The sequence below is a fragment of the Cupressus sempervirens genome, chromosome 5 (genome assembly GCF_028749045.1).
Source record: "Cupressus sempervirens isolate cs-2001-9-10 chromosome 5, ASM2874904v1, whole genome shotgun sequence".
Taxonomy (NCBI): domain Eukaryota; kingdom Viridiplantae; phylum Streptophyta; class Pinopsida; order Cupressales; family Cupressaceae; genus Cupressus; species Cupressus sempervirens.
The window spans coordinates 589,875,272-589,886,991 of record NC_143122.1 but is presented as its reverse complement, the minus strand read 5'-3'; the positions used below and the strand labels follow the sequence as shown (position 1 = coordinate 589,886,991).

The following is an 11,720-nucleotide window of genomic DNA, read 5'->3' as shown; positions in this document are numbered from 1 at the left end:
ACATGTTGTTGAGTATATATATGCTTGTAAAACATACCATTTATAGTACATATTTAAATTATTATTAACTCACAACTTAATTTTTTAGACATATTAACTCAACAAACTTGAATACTACATTGAATTCATACAAATTTAAAAAAATCAAATTTAAATGCATTACATTTTTATTTGTTAACATAATATTTATTTATTATTTATTTTCTTATAGTATAATTTATATATTCATACACTTAAAATCAAATTTAAGAGCCTTACCTTACATTATAATGATATATTCTTACAAACGTAAATACTCAAAAAAAAATTACTATCTATTGTGAAAATAATTATATGTTAACAACTAACTATCATAAATATGAGTGTTGAATAATCCAATAAGTATAAATTTTGACAAGTTTTTCCCATTGCTAGAAAAAAAGAAATAATCTAGAGAGTTCAAATGTATCTAGAATATTTGTAATTCCTAGACTAAAAAGGAAAAGAAAAAGATGATCTAACCACATGACTAAAAATGTTTGATTTATTGAAAAAGGAAAATAAGCAATATAATCATTACATAGTCTAGAGAGATCAAGCATATTTGCACAAAGACAATGAGAAAAATATGATATTAGGAGAGGTAGTGGAATGGGAAGGAAGCCGACTTGAATGGGTATTTATTTATTATTTAATATTAAATTAAAATTTCAAGTTGACTGTTTTGTAAATTTCTGAAGGTCTAGTCAGCCGACAGAATGGGTATTTATTGTTTAATATTAAATTAAATTGTAAGTTAACTAATTTGTAAATTTTAAATGATTAATAAATTAGAATATACAGCCATTTTAGAATGGGAATGCTATCTATTTCAAATATGCTTTGGACCAGTTCGCTCTGAAGTCCATTCATTTCTCTATTAGGGAAACGTGAGATGCAACAATTGTTATGCTGAAGAAAACATAGTTTCACTGGATCTGGACTCCATTATAAAAATCAATGCATATGATAGACTGTTTTGCAAGTGAAAATGTACATGTTAGACTGTTTAAAATATAATGATGCACATGTTGGATTGTTATGTGTGAATATTCCAGAATCTAATGACGGACGTAAGCCGTGATCTCAAAGATGCCAAATATCTTTCATATGAATCCTAATTTTATAACAAAAAGATTGAATGACTTTCGTTCTACTTTCCCCTGACGTGACTTTGTAGGTGCGAAAAATGTTTCTCGTTCGTTCTATTTAGAACTACAATGTCTGGCAGGTTTTCATCGTGCCTGTGAAGTAGAGAAAACCAAATCTTATGCACTCAGTAAATGCCACAGGGCGTTTGTTTTCAATGTGGAAGTGTAGCCACCGACATAGCCGCCTTTGTAGAATACAAACCCTAGTAGAAGTTTATCAAAATTTGACGGTCGGCCGTTCTTGTCATATAATTTTCCACATTGTGTATTCTTTCATATATTGTGATATTAATTGGCTATTTAGAAATTATGAGACTGTTATATTATAATTTTAATTAAATATTAAATTGTTGGTCAATAAACTTTCTCATCAAACCCATCTTTCATAAGAATGAATAAAACACTTAACACGTATTGAATCTAACATATGACAATCATTTATGACCTGACCATATAGTTGAAATCTTTATTTGACAGTCATTGACATTCATTTAAAATAACTTTCATATAATTTTTAACATTTCATACAAAACCTTCCCCTTTATACAACACAATTCTCTCATAATCTTAATTATATTTTATGAAGAGATCCCCAAAAAAAACCATCAAATTTAGGCCGTCCAATAGGAAGAAAGAGTTTGAATGACATATGCCATGGACTACCATGAAGTACTATAAAATGGCCTGGTCATTTTGTATGAGTTCTTGTATATCAGGAAAACACCTATAAATTTCTCTCTTCCTCCATGCCTTGTCCAAGTTGAAGGTTTTTTCTCAAGTTTATAGCTATATTTTTATTTAGCTATTTGGATTTGTGGGCATGATGGCATCCAGTTCCACAGAGGAGGTAGTTGTGGAGGAAAGTGGTGAGAGAGAAATGGTTAATGGGGATGAAGAAATGATTGAAACAGTGGAGCACACTTCTCATGGCAGACTCAAAGAGAAGCGCTTCTCTAGGGTTGATTCTTTAGATGTGGAGTCCAACAGAGTTACAGGAATGGGTCATACTCAGGTAGCAATAAAATTTACATACTTGTCTCCAATTAGACCTTCATATTTGTCTACTAGTAAAATTTGTTTCTATTGACTTGTGAGTTTTTTTGTTAGTTAATTTGGTTATGTCTAACATCCTTGTAGTAGGTATAGGAAACAACTATAATTTTCTTAGGACACAGCCATGCATAATAGTAAAGTAAGTTATGATATGTGAAGATAATCTAACCATTGGTGCATCCTATAAGAAAGTAGATAGTCATTTTGTAAATATAAACTAAAAAAGTGGGGTTGTAGCAGTATAGACTAAATATGTTAAAGTGGGTAGTAGCCGTATCAGCTAAAAATTTGAAGTGGGATTGTGTCCAAGCTTTTAGAATTGTAAAGCATTTTCTGATGATGTTTGTGGTTGTGGTGTTTCTCAGATGTTGAGCATGGCTGCAGTTGTGCAATTGGCGTTTCAGAGTATTGGTGTGGTTTATGGGGACATAGGAACATCACCACTTTATGTGTATGCAAGTACTTTTCCTCATGGCATCAAAAATCCTGATGACGTTCTTGGGGCTTTGTCTTTGATCATATATTCTCTCACTCTTTTGCCCCTCATCAAATACGTCTTCATTGTATTGTGGGCCAATGATAATGGAGATGGTAAGATTATAACAGCTCTAGTTTCATTTTGTTTTTAGGTCAAAGTTTGATGTTTTTGATGTGAAAACATGTGTTCTAAGTTTAAAGAGACGGTTTCTTTTGCAGGTGGAACGTTTGCTCTTTATTCTTTAATTTGCCGCCATGCAAATGTCAGCATGATACCTAATCACCAGGAAGAAGATAGGAAACTCTCCTCATATAAACTTGAAGTTGCAGGTAGACAGCCCAATAGAGCCATCAAAATAAAGGAAGCTCTTGAACAAAGTAACTTTGCCAAGAGATGTTTGTTAATACTAGCCCTTGTGGGGACTTGTATGGTTATAGGAGATGGCGTCCTCACCCCTTGCATCTCTGGTACATATTATTGTTTTTTCAATATGTAATGCTTTTTGTTGTTATTTTCCAATATATTGTATGCTTGTTATATCAATATTTCAATAGTGCAATCTATTATGTTAGAAATCAAATGATCTCGAACTCTACTTAATTCACAATAAATCCCTTAGTACAAAATTTGTCAACTTTTCCCTTTCATTTGTTCACGTAATTTCACTAACACTTAATTTGTTGATATATTTTAGTTCTCTCAGCGGTGGAGGGAATCAAAAGGGTGGACAAGTCGCTCAACCAAGGTGAGTTTTCGGGATTTTCTCACAGTATAATATTTGAGATGGGTAGGAAGATTGGGTCATTTATTGAAATAGAAAGCACCCAACGTATAAATTTGGTGTATAAAAGTTAATTGTATATTAGTGCATCCTAGACATTAGACAAATTGGATAACAATTGCTCATACCTTCCAAAAGAATCTGACTTTATGATTTGTTTGCAGATGTGGTGGTGATAATCTCTCTGGTCATTTTAGTTCTTCTCTTCTCTGTCCAGAGCTGCGGAACCAACAAAGTTGGGTGTATGTTTGGCCCTGACATATTAGTATGGTTTTTGCTTATTGGTTCCATCGGCATCTACAACTTGGCTAAACATGACACTACTGTTCTTCGTGCCTTTAATCCCATGTACATCATCGACTACTTTAAAAGAAATTCTAAACAAGGCTGGCTCTCACTAGGAGGAATAGTTCTCTGCATTACAGGTATATAATATAACTTAATATTCACTTTTTCTTTTCCAAATTTCCTTGATCTGGTACACAGAGTAATTTGATTGTGCAATATCTTACCCACTATTACATACCCATGTTTTCTTTTCTCAATAACTCTGATCGTGAGTACTGAGTTAATTGATTGCAATTTTATTGTCCTGCAGGAACTGAGGCCATGTTTGCAGATTTGGGTCATTTTTCTGTTCGTTCAATTCAGGTGGGTTTCAGTTTTAGGGTCATTTTTAAACATCAAGGAAGAAATTAAGTTTGGAAAAATTATTAAATTTTGACTATTTAACACTTCTAATCTAAGAATCAAAACATAATATTTAAACCGTCTAACTTTTAACCGACATAGAAGCTCTGTTGGAGAACTGAACTTAAAAGTTCACCTAAACTAACTCACACTTGTGATGAATTTGTAAAGATTGCATTTACTGGAGTAGTTTATCCCTGTTTGATCTGTGCCTATGTGGGTCAAGCTGCATACCTTCGGAGGTTTCCACAAAATGTATCGTACACCTTTTACAAGTCAATTCCAGGTAAAGCAATAAACTAGTAGAACAAACAACTAATGAACAATATGATAAACGTGGCACTAAAAATGTGTTTTTTCTATGATTCAGATTCTCTATACTACCCCATGTTTGTGGTCGCCATTTCGTCTTCAATCATCGCAAGTCAAGCAATGATATCGGCCACATTTACCATAGTAAAGCAATCCATGTGTATGGGGTGCTTTCCTCAAGTCAGCGTACATTCCAGAGATCAACTATATTCTCATGGTGGCATGTTTGATTGTCACCGCTTCATTCAAAGACACAACCAACATCGGCAATGCATACGGTACACAATCATTTCAACATAGCAGAATAACAAAGATAAAGATAAGATTAATTACAATCACTTTCAAGATACAATAACCCTAACCATAATAAAGATAAAGATAAAGATCAATTACATGCATCAAAGAAAGTAACAAACAAGTTTCTAATATTTGCCCGTTGGTGCAGGCATAGCTGTAGTGGCAGTGATGATAGTGACGTCAGCCTTCCTTGCCCTGATAATGCTGATGATATGGCAGACGCGGATGTTAGTGGTGGGCGCCTACGTGGTCATATTTGGGGCAGTGGAGTTTATCTTCTTCTCAGCGGTGTTGTGGAAGTTTACCGAAGGAGGATACCTGCCTTTATCTTTTGCAGCTGTATTGTTGTTCGTAATGTACGTATGGCACTATGTGCATGCAAGGAGATATGCATATGAGGTGGAGCAGAAAATGTCAGCTGATTACGTAACAAGCCTTAGTAAAAGTGTGGGTGTTACTAGAACACCGGGAATGGGGTTTCTCTACACGGAATTAGCACAAGGAGTTCCTGCTATATTTTCACACTTCATTACAAACCTCCCTGCCTTACATTCTGTGGTTGTATTTGTGTGTTTTAAGTTTCTACCCGTGAATACTGTTCCAGCAGAAGAACGTTTTCTCTTTAGAAGGGTTGGTGATAAGCAATGTAAGATGTATAGGAGTATTGTAAGATATGGGTATACTGATACTAGAACTGGTAATAGTTTAGAGTTTGAAAACCTCTTGGTGGAATCATTGAAGGAGTTTATAGGGACTGAGGGCTTGTGTGTTGATACTAGTTTTGATGAGGAAGATGGATGTTTTAGTAAAGAGAGTGTAGAGGAGGAGTTGGAGTTTGTAGAAAGGGCAAGGGCAGCTGGCGTGGTGTACTTGCTTGGACACAGTGAGGTGACGGCAAGTAAGGATTCTTCACTGATCAAAAGATTTGTGGTTAACTATGCCTATGATTTCCTCAAGAGAAATTCAAGGCAGATGACGGCAGCTTTGGAGACTCCAAACAAGAATTTGTTACAAGTTGGAATGACCTACTACATCTGATTTGATGTCATCTGCAACATATCTTTTTTTGACCTGATTTCTTTGCCATATAAAAAAAAGAACGTGATCAAGTAGCTAATGAGGAAGGGAGGGGGCTGTATTATGATGTCTTTCCCCCATCGGCACTCTACAGAGAATGTACGTATGCTATTACTAGTTTTAAATCTTGTCTATATAAGATTACTAAAGTTTTTACTGAGTGTAAGGGTGAAAATTGTTTACTGATCAGGAGTACTTTTTTAAAATCTGTCTTCTTCTCTTCTTAAAGTAAAGTTAAAAAGAAGTGACATGATAATATAGACACTTATTCATCCAGAACTATCATCTCTGACTTTATTTCTTTTTCATTTTAAATAGGAAAGTCCATAACATATTTCTTTCTACATCCAGCAAGCAAGGTATATTTGAACAGTAGTCACATGTCGGTGTAATGAGAAACGGAACGGGTGGTATTCTGTTGTCCTTTCCAATCAACACCTTATAAAGTTATTGCTCCAGTTTTATCTGGTGTCTCTGCAAATTCGCTGAGATAAAACCTTTTACACAACTTGAAATAGAAACAATGGTCTATAAATCATCTTCATTCTTAAAGCTGAAAAAAATCAAAACAGTAATATGAAAATGTCCCTAAAAAAATTGCATATTGCATACATTGTATATTGATATTCTGTTAACTGGGTTAGTTTTTTCCAATAATTACTTGGTATAAAATTGATCCTGATTTGATCTCACGAAATAAAATTGCATAGAGATTAAAAAAAATTGAACAAAATCTATATCTACATATTAAATATCAAATTTAATTTAATGGGTTCTCATTATTCCCTTTCAACTGGTTTTTGTCTATTAATTCGAGCATGAAATATTGGGAATTGTGTTCTAGGATGTCAAATTTATACCTGAAGCCATCAAGATGGATCATTTGGCATGTTTCACATCAACATCAACTTTATTATTTGTATACATATTGTCAAAAACATTCACATTGCAATATTGTCTTCTATCTTTGGTCATTATTATTAAGTATAAAATATTGAATTGACTCTTCTAAATGTTTGAATAAAGAGAGCATAATTTTTTCTTGAAAGATGTTTTTGCAATTAAGAAGCAGCCAAAATGGGGGCTGACCCAAAAATAGAAGAGCAACTATCCAGAGATTAGTTGGTAGTAACTACCACAAGATTACCTCGCCTCTTATCAAAATTTCAAAAAACTACCCATAAACATAATCAAAATGAAAATACTACCATAAGCATTGAGAGTCTTATCAATATACAAAATCATGGCCATATTGGCCCTAATATCAGTCTAGATATAAAAGCTAACAAAAGTCCGAAGGCACGGAGTAGAACCGAGCATCATAAAACAAAACAAAATCTAACCACTTTAATACGGGAACCATCAGTAGTTCCTTGGCTTTTCCAATGGCAATCGGAGCCAATCATTAGCCAAGAAGCCATACAGGGCATGATTCATCTCCACCCACCTTCTTATCACTAGTTCCCCAATCTTGGTTAGTTTGCATAAGATGGAGCATTGTGGCCGCCAAGTGCATGATGCAAACTGAGAAGTTGGCCACCCTGTCAAACTTGTCCTCCAAGTCCTCTTTCCATTTAACTAACTTTGCAATAGATCTTTCAAGTTTCCCCACCACCTAGTTCCCCTACTCAGTGATCTCATTTTTGGTTATGATGTCTTTCTGCTACGTGTGATCTCCCCTTGGTCATCGCTGGCCTCATGTTCTCCCCCTATGCTTTCCACTTGTGCATGACTATCCATCGTGCCAACATTAACTAGAGAGGTTATCATTCCATGCTCAATGTTGTCAGACTTTCCAAAATCTAGAGTAATAGTTTTGATCCTCCATATTATCAGTTTTCTCCTCACTTTTTGTTTCTTCTTCCTCCTATTCACCAGAATTCCTTTTGGTAGCCTTCTGTTTGGGATGAGGCCCAAATTTTTTCCTAAAGGTGTCTAGTTAGGTATGGTAGGTTTGTTGGGGGGAATTTTCTCTCTCAATAGCTTGCACCCTTAATTACTGACCCTATTCGTGGTTCCAAAATTTTCAACATCCATAATTTATATTTTTTCTTCCTTAATTTTCTTGGCCATGGGCATGAGGTCCTCTCTAGATGTGGGTTTAGGAGGGGGGTTGAGCATTGAGAAGAAATTTTTAGAGGAGGGCTAATGGTCATAATTTAGGGGTGGAGGCCTCTATAAAATTTGAACAAGTAGAACATCAAGGCTTGGTGATAGTGTAATTTTTGCTCTCTTCATATTTTGTTCTTATATTCCAAACAAAGTCCTCCATAGAATGGAGCAAGAGAAAAGGAAAGGAAATGCACTCTTTGTTACAAAAATGATTTAGGATAGGGAAGTGGTAACAACAAAAAACCTTAATTGTGTCTTCAAGGTGATGTAGTGCATGATTTCATAGTAGGCCATATTCCCTGGCTCTAGGAGCTTCTCCTAGGAAAACCCTTCATGGAATTGAATAGGGGCTTTGTCAGAGTGGAAGAAACCTTTAAGGATCACTTCATCTTCAACTCTTGACTACTTTGTCCATGATTTTTGTTCCAATGATAGGCTAGTGGCATTAGCTATCACATCTTCCATGACTTCAAAAGTCACCCCATCAATGGTGACCCAATGCTTCTTCTAGGAATCCACAAATTTCTAGGTGACCATCTCATCATGGCCCTCTATACTCTCCATAAAAGGGATAAATCTACCCTCTTCTAGATAGGACCATGCCACTTTGTTGTTCTTAAAAATCTTCTCAATTCTTGACTATTCTAGTTGTGAATCCACCCCTTCCATGACCTCATCATCCAAGTTGACCACCAACTTCGTGTCTCCCTCATTAATCTCGGCTGCCATATCCTCAACCCAAGTGATCAAATTATCAAAAAAGGCTAAAGAAAAACCCTTGCAAGCTATCTAGTAGTGTTTGCAACTAAAGGTACTACAAATGAATAATAGTCTTTTGGGAAACATAAAAATTAAGTTACAATCAAGAGGCCAGGTCACCAAATCCTTGTGACATATCCATAACTCCCTGTCTCAAGATTTGGAATCTCATCTTGGGTGGCATGAAAAATTTCCCCAAATTAGGTTTGGAATATCAACTTTCCCCTGACCATTACATATAATGATTTTCATCATCTCATTAGAAGTAACAACAAAAATAGAAGCCACTTCTAAAATTATTGCCATTATGGTACACTCAATAAGAATGGTAGGATAGTTAAAAATCTTAGCTAAACCCATCATGAAAGGACAACCTTAGTCGTATGCCAAGTTGTTCATCATAGTTTAAATGCCTCTTTATGAACAAGTGATTTGATCACCATCAAGAGATCTTGCGTGTTGCACCAAACTTGATCATTAATGATTCTATGTCCATATCCTACCAGGTTGTCCACCACTTGGTTTGCTAATTCCCTATAAATGTTTTGTACTTTGACAACACTAAGACTATTAATGATACATTGGGTGTCCCTAATAATCAATGTGGCATTCTGGCTCATCTTATTCTCCCCCTTAGCCACTTCAATGACTATCGTGGAATCTCCCTCCACAATAAAATTTTGAATTCCCATGGTCTTAGTTAACTTAGCCCCCCATAGGAGTCCAAGGGCCTTAGCTTCATTGCTGAAGACATTATCACATTTCCTAGAGTAACTTATGATATTGTCACCTAGAAAATTTTGAACTATTCCTCCTGCAACAACTCGTACCACCTTTTTAGATCCATTAAAGTTTAGCTTCAACTAATTATGGGGGGGTAGTTTCCATTTAGTTTGTGTCCTCTAGATAGTCTTCAAATTGTCTATTCTATCTATAATTTCATTAACACCCCACACTCTCACCCAAGCCTTCTCACCATAGGTCGGCTGGTAGGGGGAAAGTTTTCACTTCCATATTAGGGCCCCCTCATTTCTTCCTCTCATATAATTGTGGAAGGCCACCCCTAGAGGCGTACTTGTATCTCTAAATACATGATTGTTTCATTCTTTCCATAAACTCCAACTTACATACGGGGGAATAGCCTTCCAAATCATTTTGATAAGGAGATGTTGTAGAGGGCACTACCACCTGAGAATAAATTGAGAGATCGAATGGTGGAAAACCTATCAAACTAAAATCTCTGCCAGAATACTTTGCCAAACATGGGTAGAGTAAGGGTGGTGGATAAAGAGATGGGGGATGGACTCTTCCTCCTTATAGCATAGCACACATTTATTGCACATTTGGAAACTACATTTTTTGAGGTTATCAATATTTAGAACACTATTGTGCATGACTGAACACTAGAAGAAATTTATTTTAGGAACAATGTGAGGGCTCTAGACATATTTCCACTTCAGATTTCCCCCATTGCCCACTAGGGAATTGTAAGTAGATTTAACACTAAAATCCCCATTTGAGTTTTATCCCATAAAATATTGTCCTCCATTGGCAAGGAGGGGATGTGTGTCCCCATCAGCTTGGTGTTGAGTTCTTCAACTAAGCTTTATTCCTTCCATCTAAATTATATGAGTTGAAAGTCTTCCATTGATTATGTTGGACATAGTGTTTCACTATTTCTCTTATCCCTATTTACCCCTTACCTTTTAGCACCACAAATGTAGTTTCTTCCAAGGGACCTTCTTCCCACCTTTTGTCCTTCCAAAATATGATCTAGTTGATATCTCCTTGGTTCCATCTCACTCCCCCTTTCAATTATTTTCTTATCTTAGTGATCGATGAAACATATTAATTTCTTAATTTTGATATAGTTTTCATAGTTTAGACTTACTCTATGCTTTGTCAAAAAAATTTCCAAAACATTTGTGTAAATATCTTGTGAACTTATGCTAGAGACAACTAGAACTTACTAAACCTATGGATAATGTGTATGACATCATTTGCTTAATATTATACATAGAATGTAGTATTTCATATAAATATCTTAAGCTATGTTCTAATATCTAAATAAGAGTAGGAATGTTATCTTGCATATATGTTCTGAATGTTTCTAACTTTCCAGAAAATGAAGAATGACACAAAGGGTGGTGATTATTGCATTAAAGGAAGAGGATGATGGAGATTGATTGTGGCAGGGGAAAGCACAATTCAGTTCCTATGGATAAGCCATGCCTACAATGGAGTTACTATTCCAAAAAATCTAGGAGACACAACTTGCTATATTTCCTACAAGTTGTTATTCTATTGCTTAGTAATAAATGTACTATGTCATGGTTGATCTTCCGCCTTCTTTTTTGGCTATGTTTTTTCAAGACTTTTATTTCATGCTTTTAATAAGTATCCAATCCTCTATATAATGGATTTGGATTGTCTTAGTAAGCTAAGGAGAAAATAGACAATGCTGGTTTAAGATTCAAAAGTTACTCTTTTTCTTTTCTTCATGAATTATTTAGTTGATGTAATACAAGAAGGATTTTAATGAAAGAGTGATTTTGGAATACTTGTTGTGTTCATAGTTATTTGAAACCAACCAAGGGGGGCCACTTGGGAGGTGGAATAGTTTTAGGTAGAGTAGATTCATTCTTTGCAATTTCTTGTTTTCAACATAGATTTACTGTATTAGTCTTGCAACATTGTTCTTGTGAAAGTTCTTGCAGCACTTGTAGAAAATGATCATGGTGGATGTTTTGAGTTGTTAACTAGTTTATGTTCATTTTCCAAAGCTTTCTATAGTTATATGTTGTTAGCCCAACTGTGTTTACTATTTTGTAACAGTAGTATAGATTACTTTCATGCATTTTACTTTCCTATAGCATAGGTGCTAAGACTCTTAAAGGAACTTAGTGCACATACCATGCTGACCCATTGCAATTCCTATGTCCTTGGGTTGACAATTCAAGTGTATTTCATGATGGAATATGTATTCTTCATA

The 11,720-nt window shown here is 35.1% G+C and overlaps 1 pseudogene across 1 annotated transcript; it reads left to right on the top strand.

Annotated features, from left to right (window-relative positions):
• The first annotated feature begins 1,794 nt into the window (after window positions 1-1,794).
• LOC149557300 (potassium transporter 5-like) lies at window positions 1,795-6,017 on the top strand (annotated as a pseudogene). Its single transcript, XR_016364865.1, has 9 exons — window positions 1,795-2,181; window positions 2,588-2,813; window positions 2,919-3,167; window positions 3,395-3,445; window positions 3,646-3,906; window positions 4,080-4,132; window positions 4,343-4,457; window positions 4,542-4,761; window positions 4,929-6,017. The product of XR_016364865.1 is annotated as a potassium transporter 5-like (transcript).
• Window positions 6,018-11,720: the final 5,703 nt, after the last annotated feature.